Genomic DNA, 16,500 nt, shown 5'->3' on the forward strand with positions numbered 1-16,500 from the left:
AAATGTTAAAACATAAGTATAGTGTAAATTTATTCATTTTATACGTTTAGTTATGATCTTAATATAATATATATTTATATTATATTATGGCCTATTTTTTTTAAATAATATATTGAAAACGGATTGAATTATTTATAATAATGTTCATATTCACGAATGCTTTTATATTGCCTATATAAGGTGCCTTTATATCAATATTACCAACAAATAATATTGTACCAAAAGAAAAAAAGAATTTTAAGTAAAACTGTTTTATTTTTATAAATCATATGCATATTTTATTTGTTTGCTATTTTTAAAAATAATTTATGAAAAATGTCTAGTGGACAAATATTAATGAATTTTCACTCACTTTATATTTGTAACATGACCATCTCGGTATCATGATAAAATTGGCATTGGAATCACATTATAAACAACACAATTAAAAAAAAAAAATAAAAATAATAATAAAAAAAAATAACACTAAAAAAAAAAATTAAATAAAAAAAATATGTATTTTATTTTATAAGTAAGAAAATATGTATTTAAATTATAATACCAACGAAACCGACATTTTTCGAAAAGAATTTCTGCGTATAGTTTTAAACTAGCCGGAATAAATAAATTGTCATTAGGTGTATTGACTGACTAACCGGCGTCGGGTAAACTAACGTATTTCGTGATAACGCGATATGTAATACATAATAGTAAACAAAATGTTACTCAGGAGTGCGAAGTGGTGGTTACGTTTCCATGCTGTTCCCACTCTCTTATGGCTATATAACATCGTATCGTTTATTAGTAGCTCACGAGAAATGCAAACATTTAAACTGCACATGTTATGATACAAACTCCTTTCTCTCTTACTTCGAATTCATTTTCCATCCCTAAATAGGCTAAGTATAAAATGTATTGTAAAGATTAGATAATATCGTTTGATCGACAAATCAGTAGTTGTTGTTGAGCAATGGCCAATATAAGTATAGTTTTAGTCGAGTATAATTTAATACGTAAAAACTAATAAATCGGATCTGAGTGTACATTTTTAAGAGAACGAGTTTAAAAAAAATGATGTTAGATAACAATTTTAATGATATAATATTATAATATATAATACATTTTTATTAAATAACAGTTTTTAACTTATTTTGTACGCTAACGTTACAGTAAATATAATAATACTGTACTAATCTATAAACTAAATAATTATATAGTCTCATACAAAATATTATAACGTCTGAGTTTTATAATAGTTTAGATGAGCGTGTTGGCAAAGGAAATCGCTATTTTATTACCTATTATGTTGGTACTTAGTTTCTATGTATATGTATAAATATTAAATATGGATTAAATGTGTTTTTATATTTTATATTTTATCCGATTTTTTAAATTATGTACTTAACTTAAAAATCAAACATAATATTATGTTTTAATAAGTATAAATAAAATAATGAATAAATTTGTATATTTTAAGTATGACTTATTTTAATTTTATACTTCCAAATAATTTTATTTCCTGGAGTTTCTCAATAATATATTTAACTAAATCAAACTATTTACTTATTAATAATCCGTGATCATGTTTGATAAAAATAAATATTGAACTAGTTTAAATATTATGTGTTTCAGTGATTATGCAAATTTAATTTATATTTAGTAACATCTTTACTGGTGACATTATATCAAGTCAATTATAATATAATATAGGTTAGCTATAGGATCAGAGTTGTAATAAGACGTTACATAATTGAAATACTGAATGTAACAATTTCAGAAATGAAAACGCGTACGTCTTATAAACATATTATATCAATACTTTAAATTTATTTCAAGATATTATTAGTTAAGTAAGTAGGTACCTACAAAACACATAGGTACTATAACATAAATCTTGTTAAATAATAAGTGAGTGTTGAGTACAGTAAAAAAAGGAAACCAACAATTAATCGGTTGTACCTACTCAAAGTATAATAATATTTATGACTGAAATAAAAAATTATAATATATTATCGACTGACGATTTCCGTACTTCTGAGTTGTGGGAGTGCTTGCAAATCATTATCGTTTGCTTTTATTGGACGGAAAACAACATTGAACTCGAATACATAGGGTACTGTATATTAAATATAATTAAATTTAAACATTATAAGTAATCGTATGTTTAGTAAAGTATCATTTAATTTATGAAAAAAATTATTATTCATATGAATAAATGACAGGAACAAGTATTAAATTATAGTGTATCACAATAAATGAGCTATTATTAAGAGAACTATAAAATTTAGAATAAAATCTAATAATAATCTGTTTTAGTAGGTGATTATTCTCTTTTATACAGTAAACGCTTCCCAAGGTTTTATTTACTGATTGCATAACAAAATATTACTAAATTAACGATTTCGTGAAAAATGTTTTAGATTTTAATTACAATATATTCCAATTAAGAGCTTTAATATTAAAATTCCTGAAGGATAACAAAAACCAATAATTTAGTTTGAACTTACATTTCCTATAAATTATATTATTTAAACAAAATTATTCATATAAATTTAGATTCAAATTAGGTGAATTTAAATATTAGGTTTAACATTTTCGAATCAATTGATACAGCGCAAACAGTATTTTAATCTATCTAATAACTTATCTGGCAGTTCTGAAGATACGAGATATATTTCTAAATCCTGATGGATCTTTTATATATTATAATTTTAAAACATTTCTTTAAAATGATTTTACCGATTTCATAATAATACAGCCATTTTAGATCTAACAGATTCCTATAGTTCCGCTAAAAATAAAAAAATAAATAAAACAAGTGGATTATAGTATGATAAGTCAATTAGATTATAGAATGCAATGATCGTTCGAAGGACGTTTGCCAACCATTTAAAGTGTCGTGTATTAATAAAACTATATGTTTCACAATCTGTTGTTTACATTTAATAAAATAATTTTCTTAGAACAATATTCAGTGAAAATAGTTATGAATACATAAATATTAATTTTTTTGGTTACTTACTTATTATGAAATATATATACTTATTTGTAGTTTTTAACTATAGTATACACATTATACGCACTTCTATAATAATACTATAAATAAATATTATTATTAGAACTAATATTTTAAAAATAAACTTTTAATATATTTGATAAAATTAGCATATTATTTTCAACATTTTTTTCGTATATTATGTTAAAAGCAACAGGTTTTTTTTTATTAAAAAATAAATATTTAGTGACTATTACCTATAACAATTATTATTATTATTATTAATGTCAGTTTTCATACAACTCCTAAACATCAATAACTTGTATTATGCACTATGCTATACTTTTAAATTGATAAACAAATTATAATTCGTCTTAAGTGTATGTTTTTTTATATATTATATTATGTTAAAATCACACTACAAAAATATTTTAAGTTCCTGGTTCATGTTTTCTATTTATAACTCTGAAATAAAGTAATATAATTTTTCAAACAAATAAATTTGTTATATTATTAAAACAATTCTATAAGACCACGTCGGATGAAAAAATTTACATGGAAATCTACTCTATATTATTCACTGACAGCAAATACACGCACACATACACGATGTATTTAATTGTGTATCAATAAATAGAAAATAGCTGTGACCGTGTATTTTTTAAATTTCCGTAAGAAAAACTATTAAAAAACTCTTTATTCATTTATTATAATGTTTTACGCACAAGCAAAAATCACACATAAATCTAGAAAATGTCTAGAAATTACAATAAAATATTTGGTAAAAAATTCAAGTCTTTATAATATTATTCATTTTGGAATTAAAACAATAAAACCAAATAGATTTTATCAATAAAATGTTTTGTGTACAAAGTTCGGGTTTATTTTATTTTTCCATCATTTCTAATTTTTTAATGGAAATGTTATTATTATCTACCCCTGTGTTTTAATTATAGGTCACTTTTGCAGTCAGAATCTAAAATTAGTAAACATAATTAAGCAAATAATAATAATATAATTTATATAAAAAAAAATTACAATATTTAGATAATAGTCATGTAATATTGTTTAATATTTCTTTGATCACCTACTTTAGAAACTTAATTAATACCTATACGACTATCTATGTTATACTAATGTCTTTAAAATAAATCGCATTCCTGCACGTAACGCTTTATTGACTTTTGTTTTAAATGTCATTGTACTTATTAGACGAAAACCTCGTTAATTTAAAACTGTTCAATTATTAATCGCGTCCGCAGTCTTACGTTTTATGTGAAAAGAAGACGTGGTATCTAGTATATTTATATTTAAGTATTATATTATATAGTTGTGAAATAATTTGTCTTCACTCCAAGGCTTTGCAATCGAATCGTTCGGGTTTCGGGCGTCGGAAACTGGATGTATTCGGGCGTTATTATAAAATTTAAAAAATGTTTGGATGTTTAAAACTATAGGAGTACGACGTGTACGTTTGGGCATGGCGGTCCGATGTTCTCGCGGTTTTTTTCGTTGGATGCTTATGATATAAAGCATTAATCATTGTCCGGTAAATGTATACGTACGCGGAATCGAACGGGATAAATAGTTCAACCTTTTTACGCGCTACAGGGGAAAACGACCGACGGCGATTTTGATAATTATAAGTACCTATACTAACTATCGTACATTCGTCATTTGGCACTGAGCGCACAAGGTTCCTTTCCGTTTCGTAACCCTTCGACTATGATGACTTAGCCACTATTTTCGATTATATAGCTCTCGTGTTATTTATGGGCCGTTTAACGCGTTAATCATGATACTGTATACAAACGCGATTCGCAATTCGGGTATACTTGGGCCGATATCATATTACAAGCCACTCCTGCTTATGAATGACCCTTTTTTTAAATTTTTTTTTTCGTCGCGTATAACAGAAAGCGAAAGCGTATCCGTTTTTTTTTCTTCATATTTTTATTTCTCCTTATACGTATATATTCTATTCTCCGTTCGTAGAAAAACTGGTCTGATGCAACCTCACGCCACCATTCTGAATCCTTCCTAGTCGGTCAGACGAGCAAATTATATTACAGCTTCACTTTAATCTAAGGCCCCGGGATACGCGTTACGCAACTAAGTAGGTCTCTTCGGGAAAAAACCGGTTGGCCATTGTATCAGGGAAGAGTACACTCGGTCAAACGCGTGGTCCGTATAGTTATCAACAATAATAATAATAATAATAAAAACGAATGGAAAAATAATAATAATGATTTTTTTTTTTTTATTATTTTTATGTCCGCATACTCTCAAGTTATATCGCCGTACTGTACATGCAGGTATATCGAGTTCAAACAGGTTACATCGTTACTTGTCGGTTATTTCCCTGTCGTCGCCGGGGCACCCTATTACGTCACAAGAGGTCCTTGATCTTTGCCGCAATTATCGTAAGAGGTGTATATATGTCGAACCTTTAAGTGTGTTACTCGCGGTGATTATGAGATTTACCGTCAACTTTTAACAAAATGTTTAATAATCAGCTAATTTATTTTTTATTATAATATCTATGCATGTATAAAGAACCGTGTTCAATGTTCATAGTTAATATAATCATTAATTTGTCGCTAATTGAAATAAACTGCTAATTGAATTTCGCTTTACATTAATTTATTGACTTGAAATATTTGTAAAAATAGTAACAATAATAATGCTAGGAGAAGCGCATATGTTTTTTTTTTTTTTTATATTCGAGATAAAAATCTAATTTTTATATATAGATTCGTTTCACGTTACTCTGATCATAAAAAATACCATTTTTTCTTTTCTACGTAAATGCTGTTTTATTGATTTTTTTAAAATTAATTATTTTACTGGTAGCATTTCAATATATTTATTGTTCTATAGGTAGTTAAAAAAATTAAATTAAATTAAATTAGTAAGAAATGTAAAAAAAACGTTGAAGCGCGTTCATTTTTGACGTATGAAAACATAATATGGTCTGATAATAGAGTCAATTTCACAACTAGAAATCTAACTATAAATACATGGTCAATAATTATTTTAATTTAAAATTATTATTTAATTTTTTTTGTCATTTATTGTGCTTTAAAATCTGATGAATCTAAAAACAAATTATAAATAATAATTTGAAAATTGTTTTTTCATTAATATGTATTGACTAGTAAAATACCATTATACTTAGTTCTAATAAATTGTATTTAAAATGTCCAGCTCAAGACAATAACATATTTTATACTATTGCGACACCAATTATATAGAGAGGTTATTTATTTAGTATTATGTACATACATAATATCACTATAATGCTATAATATATACAATTTATAACATAGTCTGTAAGTACTTATAAAATATGAGTATTGAGTATGTACTTAAATAAAATTTAATAGTGATAAAATAGTAGATATAGTATGAAAAAAGCAGAAATAAAAAAAAAAATTTAAATCGTGTTTAGATTGGTCGTGAGTTAAATCAGATCTGTATCTCACTGATTTTTGAATAAAATTGATCAATAGTTACAATCATTAAATGTACATCTAAAATTATTTTATGATTAAATATGTATTAAATATTAAGTAATAACTGTTGATAATGTCATTTTATATGATCATAAAAAAAAAAAAAATTATTGCATGAAATGATACAAATGTAGATGTAAATTATAGGTCTGTAAGTGATAGGTCCAGTGTATTTTGAAAATAACATCGTTAGATAGATGAAAAAATAAATTTCATAATATTATGGGTGCTTAATGAACTTTCCCTTTTTGTTATATTCATAATAAGTTTGGCACGGAAAACAAAGTATGTTTCTGCGATAAAAATTATGTAATATTGTACATTAATAATTATTGTAACATATGGATAAAATTAAATAATTCATTTAAACATTTTAAACTTTTTAGTTGTATTAGTAATACTATAATAATAACTGTGTATTTGCGTTTCACATGCGACAATCTTCAAATATTTAAATATCTATTTGAATAGAATCTAATATAGTAATATTTGGTAAGGCATATTGTGAAAACAGTTTTGACACGAATACTCATACAATATAACCTGTATTTATTAATAGTATAAGATTATTATTAAATATTAGGTACCATTGATTATATAGATTTAATTTATTTATTTGTATTTATAATCCTCAATAAGTACCTAATATATTTTTTTACTTACTATTGATTTTTAATTTTGTATGGGCATAATCATATTAATCATACGACAAACGCTGATTCAAATCATATTTTAATATTTTATAATTTTATAAATTATACTATTACCTATATATATATATTTAATATTTAACAAAACATTATTAAGTATTGTTTTGACTAAAAATATTAAGTTAATTAATTTAAATATTCATTAAGAAACTTAATATTTATAGAATCATATAATATTGAGCAACTATAACATAAAAGGCTACCAGTGAATACAAATGTTTATAAGTTAAATCAATTTGAAATTATTAATATTTTTTGAATAGTGGACACTCATACAGGATTAACACAGTAAGTGCAAAATATTTTTGATTTTAATATTGATGATACTAACTTATATTATTTTCAATAGTATTAATATTTTTGAAAACAATAATATTTTTTTACCATTTTTTATAATTATTATTTATTTATTTTTAAATGAATGACAATTAACATTTTTAATTTCATATTAAGAAGTGAAATATTTTTTTGAGTATTTTTTTCATTATACTAATTTCAAAGAAGTATAATTTAAAACTTTTATTTTGTATTTTTTTTTTTTTTTTTTTGATACAAAATAATTCATTTAATTATAACATTTCATACTATTAAATTATTTTCAGAAATAAATAATTAGTCACATTGTGTAGGTATCCGTCCTTGCAAAACTGGAAAATCTGTACAGTCATAATACTTTTGCCATTATCACAGAAATTAACAAAGAAAAAAATACAAATAGGTATGTTTAAAAAGTTTAAATTATTAATATTTTTCTTTGGGTAATGTGTTTCTGGCTTCAGTAGTCATTGTTGGGAAATATTTAAATACTAAAAAAATGAAAAAAAAAACAAAATTCTGGACATGTGCTTACTAGAAAATTTAAATTAACGTAAAACAAAAATAAATTTAGTGATTTTCTATGAATTAATTAAAATATATCTTGTTTTATCTTCCTATGAAATACGCATTATTATTTATATTTCATCAATCATAATTACAATAAAGGAACTAGAAATTTTTTTAAATGACACACAGTTGATCAGGTACTGCAAATAATGTTCACTGAAGATCATTACTGGTAATCGTTCGAAAAAAATTACAGGTAATTAATCACTACCCCTTATATTCATACAATATGTTATATTATTAAGTCCTTTGGCTATTATTTATATATAATATATGTGTATGTATAATGAAAAAAAAAAATCAGTAAATTACGAAAATCATTACTCATTAATCAAACTAAAAAAAAAAAATCAAAACCAAATAATCGCCAGCTGACTATATTAATATGGTAATAGGTGTATTTTAAATGCCATATGTTACGAACATTGTATATTTATGGTATATATATTTTATAATATGGACACTAGCAAATGGGAAATTGGCTCGAAATTCGTTTTTGACTATATTACAGATTATAACAGTTAACGCTAATGAGGACATTTTAACAACGAATTAATACGCATTTAACTATCAGTTAACGTGTTTGCTTTACTGTACATTTTGTATTGCTGAACCACAAACCGTACGTTACATCTACGATATCAGTTCACCAAATAAAAAAAAATCGCTTTAGACCTTATAATGACGACCTTTAAATTGTAATAACGGTGATTAGAGAATCGTGACCTACCTACGCCTACTTTATACTTTATGACAATATGTGATATCGTGTAAGACGATGTTACTCACTGTATATATAATATGTTTATTGTTTACAATAAAATGCGATATATTTGCAGGGGACTTACTACATAGCGTATGCTATAGTCACTTTTGTAGACGCTACGATATAACACGTAGGTATTGTAGAACAATAATGGGTTTTATAAAAATTAATTTTAAACATAAATGTTTCTTAACACACAAACACGGAGTTATACAGTCGAATAGAGATATCACTGGTTAACACAATGCATAATATATATTTTTAGCCTATATGATTACAGCGATTGGGAGAAAGGTGAATGATAATCACTGAAGTAAAATGCAGCAAATTGCATCATGTTTAAATTGATAAAAGTGAAATACGAAATGACCAGTCGAAAATTAGTGTATCTATGACGGAATAAAAATAATCGAAATCGTGTTCGTGAGAACTACGGAACGCGGACGTTTTAGTTCGTGTTTTGCATAGGTCCATTTCCGTGATCACTGAGAACAGATTAATATGGATGCTTTGGTGTATGTTGTTTTGCCTATACGGTTGTCCGGATCGTCCGTCCGGCGTAGTCTAGATAGGTTTTTTACTTAATTGTCCGGGCGTAATGCGTTTAAGCGAACTACTTTTTTACCCTCTTAACAAATGCAAGGTGAGTTCTTTATAGTGTGTTTGAGCGGTACATCCGTGAGTTCCGTCCTGAGAACCTCTTCTTATACCAATCCCATCCCGGTTAAAAAAAAGTATAATTAAAATAATACTAATACTTTATTGTATAAATATTGTACAAAATGCATTCAAAAAATATTGGTACTCATAATGTTAGTACATATATTTATAATTTAATCGTAATAATATATATATATATATAATAAAACAAAACAAAACTCAATAAATATTAATAGTTAAAAAACTAAAAAGTTAAAATGACATATTATAATAGTCAAAAATAAAAATAAATTTTGATGTTGTAAAATTTGATTATTTGGTGTGATAACTGAAATCATATTATCTTGGTTTCTAAATAATATTTTATTATTAACTTCGATGGTCGACGTTATTAATTTGTACATTTTATATACCTATAATATAATATAAAAAGATTTGGTGCAATGGCGCAGGACGAAATTAGTACATTCATTAAAAAAAACCTGGGACGGCTTTAGTATACCTATTCAAAAAACCCGGGACGGAACAAGAATATCTTTAAATTCAATTTTTATATATGGGATGGAACTGGGATGTAGCCGTTTGAGCAAGTATAATACTCACTGTTTAACGTTCGTCTATGAAGGATCTATCTCACCGGTATACGATACCCACCGCCTACAGTCGAATGAATTATTTTTTCATACCTACGATTGTTCTCAATGACATCAATAACTACCACAACATAAACGATAACAGTTTAAAGATTAAAATATAATTATACATGAAATATCTACAGTAAATTTAATTTTAAAACAAAAACAAATATTTTTCATTATTTCATCAAAAAACAGTTTATTTTTAATCATAATCGTGGAAGTCACGGACAGTCCCAAGTATGTCGAAATTATAGAGAAAAATATGAATTAATAAGATTTTGCCCTATGCCTAAATGCATTACAAAATATTAAAAAAAGGTCGCTTGAACACATTATAATATTTAAAATCACTCGTCAGACGCATTATGAAAAATTGTCCAAATGCATTGCGATTTTTACAAATTTGACCAAACGCAAACCACCCCAATTGTCCAATTAACTTTTTTAAAATTTTTTTCTGTTGTATTGATAAAACTATAATAACAGGGGCTTATAAATACGCCATGTTATTGTAAGAGTGTCTTCCTAAGTTTACATAGTACAATAAGAGCATTGGTCACTAGAAAGCTTTCAACTAAACGCCGCAAAACAGACTATTTTAAAAAGACCTTCCAAATTTTAATTTTTTTTCATTTTACGGTAACGACCGATTAAAACTATTATGAGGTTAATACAATAGTACTTTTAATATGTTTTTATAAATGGTTCACTATATACGTATAATTATTACATGAAAAACTGCTGCAATCAAATAATGTAAATTGTAATGACCAGACTAATGACGATAATATGTATTATTATAACAAGAAAGATTGTTCAAACCGTATTTTTTTTTTAACATAATGTTATTTTATTATGTAATTACCTATGTATTTTGTTTTTGTTAAAAACAACTATGTATACGTCACATTCGCATAGTCTCGTCTAAGAATACCATACCAATTACTAGTATATAGATAGGTACTATACTTGCACATACATTATAATAATTATTGTTCTTTTTCCTTTCCGTATATTTTTTTTCAATCTAATTGTAAATTATAATTTTTAACTTATATTTAAAAACATTGAAAATAAAATAATTTTGGAACGATTTTTAAAATTTTTTTCCTACATTGAATAGAAGCTAACTATTGTGCCAAAAAAAGTTATTAATTAATTTATAATTATTTTTAAAAATGTATTATAATACCGAAAGCATATTATTATTTTATAATAACGATCACAATGACAATATTAGCTAAATAGATACTTTATTAATCGTAAATATCTTAAGATATAAGAATATTACTATATTATGCTTATATACATAATATATATATATATATATAATAGTCACAATAATTAATATTATTAAGGCAGGTCATTTTTACTTCCTTTTAAGAATATGTGTAGAATTGGTTGACTATATTAGTAAAAAATTAAGAAATGCATTAATAAATTTAGGTATCGGCGTACAGTATTAAAATATTTATATTATGTTTTGTAGCTTTACTTTTGTTATTGTTTTATGCGTTCTTAAAAATGCCTTAAAAATCCTTAAAAAAATTCTGTTTAAAATGCATTAAAAAAGAAAAAATGATAATTTATCACATTTCAAGTACATCATTATAAATTAAGTTTAAATATCCATACATATATTATTGAGTTATTATGTTCCAAAAGATGTATGTTATTATATCTAGTATTTAATAGATATGAAAAGTACAACTATTGTTATATTTCGTTTACATTTAAAATGATTTCTATCATCTATTATTATTATAAATAAGGTATAAATAAGGTATGTGATCCTGTATTTTTTTACATAATACAATATACCTATAATACACAAAACCTAATTGATTTTTATGCTTTTTAAATATTGTAAACGTTTTTAAATTATTTTGGATACGTACATCGTTTTTAAATATTTAAAATTTTTCGTAGTTATTATGTACAACTAAATAATAGCTATTAATTTGATATATCAATTATGCCATAGTTTTAAATGACACAACAATAGTATTATATAGGCACTTGTCATAATATTTAATGTCCACACTATAAATATAAGGTAGGTACCTACCCACAGTGTATAATTTATGGAATAATTTCACGGTTCGGTAGTCGTGATAACGACCATCAGAAATATACAATTATTTTGTGGTGTTGTTCAGTCATTCAATCATACGGAAATAGTCATATTATTGAACTGAATTGCACTAATTTTACCTTTGTCAATTAAGTTATAGTTATCCATGATAAAGGACAATGATGATAACCATTATAATAACGATAATCAATTAATTGATATTGCGAGATCAATAAAATTAGCATATTTATAGGTTAATTTAAAAATAAACGTACAACCGATTATGATTTATTTATATGATATTGCAAAATAATATTATTATTCTTTTAACTCATATAATAATTGGAGATTAAATAAAATTTAAATTCGTTTAAATTTGTTTTGTATTTATTTTGGTTGTTACAATGGTTGTCGCAACTTAGTTTGATGTTTTTATATTAACATATAATTATTATTAACACTATAACAAATATGGACGAGTTCATTAATGAAAAGTTTAAAAATTAACTATGTTTGGTGTTTTCAAAATTTGTTTAAAAAAAATGAATCGGAGTAAAAAGAATTAGATACCGAAAAAGAAATACTTAAGTGATTTTTCAAAATCATGTGTCAAACTATATTTTACATTTTTATCACTGTTGAACACAATACCAATAACACTAGACAATCATTATCATGGTAAAAACTAAAAATTATGTGTGACTCACTACATTAGGAATTCATATTTTGCACTCAATAATACAATGAAATTTTTAAATTATATTTAATGCGTAAATAAAGTGTCTTTAATATTTATTCTTTTGGGTTTAGAAAGACAGCATTTTTTTAAAATATCTTTCTTTTATTATTATACTTTAATAAATGTATTTACTATAATAATTTGTTACTTAAATACGATGATGATACGCGATCAAAATTATTTCTATACACAAAATATACTTTATTGTAGATTATTATTTGTTGAGTTCTAAAATAATAAAATAAATTATAATTATATAAAACAATGTCTAACGTAAATTTATTCTTCATTTAATCTTCATAATATGCTGTACGCTTCATTAAATATTCTGAAGATTCCGCTCATCAATGTAACGAAACTAAAAAATTTATTTTTATCTCGTAATTTACATTGATTATTTTTTCTTTATCGGAATTTAGTATATTATTCTGTATATAGAATCATAGGTATACTGTATAACTACGTGAATTATGAACAATGATAACTCATGATGCTTTAAAGTATTTCTTTAGTATGAATTCGAATAACTAAGTTTATTTTGAAAGTTCTTATTTTATTTTGCTATTATGTTTACAATATTACACGGGATTTAAAAAAAAACAATAAAATAAAAACCATTCAGATCTTAAAAAATAAATTTAAGGCATAAATATATTTGTGTACAAATTATAATATTCATAATTCCTGTTATAGGAATCTTACAATAAGGAAATATGTGGTTTAAAATAAGGTATTTAATTTACTTAGCGCAATTGATGTACAAATATATAATATATAGGTATATATTTAAAAGCTATCTATGTAAAATGATTGCATAATATGTGAAACAATTCAAAATAATCTCAATTTAATAATTATCATTATAAAAAATATATAATTGTTAGTTTTTTCTGTTTTTAATTGAATTTTCTCAATAAATTTAGTAAAATTGAAAAATAAACAATTTTTCTGTATAAAAAACAATATTGCAGGGGGTATTTAGAATACTACAGGTGCTTTGTAGAGTACTACAAGTATTTTAATTAATTATATATATAGAACTAATGGACATCTGATTCTGCCAAATAGATACTTATAATGGGAATTCTACCCAAAAAATATTCAACATGAATTACACTTTATTGGTACGGAAATTAGTTCAGAATTGTTTTTTTTTTTTTTTTTGAGTAAGATAGTAATGTTAAATTATGTAGATAAAAGTGTCGATCAAAATGTTTCATATTATGGACTAGAACACAATTTTTAAAAATTCAAAATGTTATCTGTTTCATATATTGTTCAAACTATTTTAAAATTTTTTTTATAGTTTTTCATAAAAAAATGTTTAACTTTTATAATTAGCAATTCAAAATAATTTTATACTTATAAACGTAATTATATATAGCAATGTTTAAAAACTTTAATTAAATTTGTTATTGTTTTAGGAATTATATGTATACAATTTGGAAACAATTATAGCACATTTTAATAAAATATTATATCCTGCTTATAAAATATGTATCGCTGTATTTAATAAATATTGAGTATATTTTTGGTTTTTAATTCTAAATTTATTAATAAATAACGCTCTCTAAATCTTCAAAATCGTGACATTCAATACACCATTGTGTCTTCATATTTTATATCACATTTGCTTATTGAATAAATAAATATAGGTTGTAATTTATTTTTTATTTTAATAAAAAAAAAAAAACTTATAAACGTCGATGTTATACGATTGAGTATAAAATAATTTTTAATACTTGGTTAATATTTGGATTATCATTAATTGATATTTTTTGAAATTCAAAACATTTTATTTTTAATTTGTTTTGCAGGATTTATAGTTTTAAATATATTAAACTTAACGTATTTTGTCTTACTATTTTTTTTTTAACTTTTATAATACTTTGTGAATATTTATTGATTAAAAAATTTTGAATTTAATAATATTACTTTTATTAATATTATTGACTTTAAGCCGTAGTAATTTAGTATTTGTAATCATAATACTAATACAAAATAAATATAAACACGCGTTTTTTATATGATTATTGTGATAATATTTTTTTCCATCTATTAGAGTATAGTATGTATGGAGTAAAAACGTTCTTAAATATCAAGTCGTACGATATAATAATAGAATAAGAGGATTGATGAATTGATGATAATGCGTGTATAATTAAAGGCACGTGAATTAATTTTGTATATAAAACATTATAATGTTATAAGTAAAAGCATAACTTAATATGAATCGACAATATCGAAAAGATCTTGTCTCAAGTTTTTATCCAAATTAAGGCTGCTAATTTTTTCCGTGTATACATCATAATATTGACTGATATTTTATGAGCGAGAAGAACCCATGCCTGATCTAATACTAAAATCTCCAATATCCTTTGACGAATTTGGAAAAGGATTCATCTCAGAAAACTTAATCAATAATTTTTTCAATTAAATTACCCTTCAAGAATATTATTTTATATGAAGGTAGTGTTACCCAATAATCAGTATTTTAAGAAAACAGATCGATCAAATAGTTTAAATGTTAACAGGAAATAAATTTCCTTTGTTTCTTGAAAGATTTTAGAATTCAGATATGAGTCTCTATCAAAATTCACAATTTTATTATTTATTAGATTATTATTTCCATTAACTCATAATTAAATACTTAAGTAATTGAAGTTTCTCAATTTCGAGGGTTATAAGTTTATCATAACTTATTATAAGTCCTGCAGGTACTAAGGACAAATTTAAATATTATATTTTTTTTAGCGGCAATTTTTTTTTTCATGCCATGTTTTTAAAGGTATTAATTATTTAAAAATTAAACGAATGGATTACAATATAGAAAATTAATACTCACTGAATGCCAATTCTTAATCATTCAGCAACAAAATATATCCAAAAGTAGTTGTGGCTTTTGAAGAAGAAATCGTTTATTCAATAAAGTACACAATAAATTTTATATATATTTTTTTTAAATCAAAATATTTTTCAACTGTGCTTTATTTAATATTTAAAATCACAGTGGAAAATGACAGTTGAAAATCACTCGATAAACGTCTACACTTTAAAAAAAAAGTGAAATACGTTAATCGCTTATTTCGCGAATGTTACTCAGTGTCGTATTAAATATGACTGAACACGAGTCGCGAAGGGTTAGCGTAAAAACATATTAGAAATTTCAAGGTTTCAATGTCGAATAGGTGGAGCTCCGAGATAGAGCATCTTATTCTAATATCAAACAAATCGCCTCTTCATAACAATATGCAAAGTCAAGTTCACTGCAAAACTCGAATAGATAATTCTACACACGAGCAGATAATATGAATGCATCAAAAAATAATTATTTTAAACTGTATGATGTAACGATGTTATTGTCTCACTAAAATACAGTAAATCAAAAAAATTTAAATTTTAACGTTAAACGGTAGATGTGATAAGAATAATGTATAAATGTATAATATATATGAAATAATTATAATATTATGGTTTATATAGTTTATGCGGAGAATGCTAATTTCACGATGTACAGAATTTAAATGTTTTATTTATAT

At 24.2% G+C, this 16,500-nt stretch overlaps 1 protein-coding gene across 2 annotated transcripts in view; it reads right to left on the bottom strand.

Moving 5' to 3' along the window:
- Positions 1-16,075, bottom strand: part of LOC114126713 (scavenger receptor class B member 1) — a 42,740-nt gene extending 26,665 nt beyond the window's left edge. The window contains exon 1 of one of the 2 annotated variants that reach the window (XM_027990713.2): positions 15,807-16,075. The gene's annotated coding sequence lies outside the window, so the exon portion shown is untranslated. Of the gene's footprint in view, positions 1-352; positions 636-15,806 lie in introns of those variants that run through there. The other variant, XM_027990712.2, reaches the window with a different exon arrangement.
- Positions 16,076-16,500: the final 425 nt, after the last annotated feature.

The sequence above is a fragment of the Aphis gossypii genome, chromosome 3 (assembly GCF_020184175.1).
Source record: "Aphis gossypii isolate Hap1 chromosome 3, ASM2018417v2, whole genome shotgun sequence".
Taxonomy (NCBI): domain Eukaryota; kingdom Metazoa; phylum Arthropoda; class Insecta; order Hemiptera; family Aphididae; genus Aphis; species Aphis gossypii.